This window comes from Sinocyclocheilus grahami, unplaced genomic scaffold (genome assembly GCF_001515645.1).
Source record: "Sinocyclocheilus grahami isolate Dianchi unplaced genomic scaffold, SAMN03320097.WGS_v1.1 scaffold216.1, whole genome shotgun sequence".
Lineage (NCBI taxonomy): Eukaryota > Metazoa > Chordata > Actinopteri > Cypriniformes > Cyprinidae > Sinocyclocheilus > Sinocyclocheilus grahami.
The window spans coordinates 116,049-116,959 of record NW_015505395.1 but is presented as its reverse complement, the minus strand read 5'-3'; positions in this window follow the sequence as shown (position 1 = coordinate 116,959).

Below are 911 nucleotides of genomic sequence, written 5' to 3'. Positions count from 1 at the left end.
TGATGTTATCAGATGATTTGATGATTGTTTCCCCACACTGACGATGTCTCTATTAGAGTGTCAGTTGAGAAACAAAAACCTAGCTCAAAAAACATCTCCTGATTGACAAGCACGACTGGCGGAGATAACGTGGGGTAAAAAATGAAGGATGGAAAACTCTGGCTGCCTCACAACATAGAGAGAAAAAACAAAAAAAACAAGCAACATCACACCAGTTTCTATTTTATGTTCTGGCAGCAGAGCTGATAAACCTTTTACATGCAAACAAACCTCTCTGATTAACGACCTACTAAAAGGCCTGCTGAACTGAAATGCATGCATTTTACAAAAGTTTAAGTAATATCAATAATTCAGTGACATCTGCTGTTTGTGAAGAGAATGACTCCTGGCGGTGACGCTCTGTGAGTGTAAAATGAGTTCAGGGAGAGAAATGAGCATGGCTAATTTACCGCTGTGCTGATGAGACAGACTGAAAGGAAAATAATAAAGCTGGCTGTGAATGTGCGAGTGTGTGCGTCAGCCTGAACCTGTGTGCTCACTTCATATATCCATTTATCTACCAAACTATCTACCCAACCAACCATCCATGCATCCATCCATCCATCCATCCATCTAAAACAAACTGTAGACTGATGAGACTGATGATTTTTCCCCCAACACTGAGATACGCACTTTTACAATTCTGAAATAAATAATTAATAACATGTTAATAATAATAATAATAATAATAATAATAATAATTATTATTATTATTATTAAACTTTGATATAAAATATACTATTCTTCAAAAAATCTACTTCCCCACACTATGATGAACATTTAAAACAAACAATAATAATCATAATATTAATATATTTACTACCAAATATGAACTTTATTATTAAATATAGATTATTTTTAGTGGTCGACCG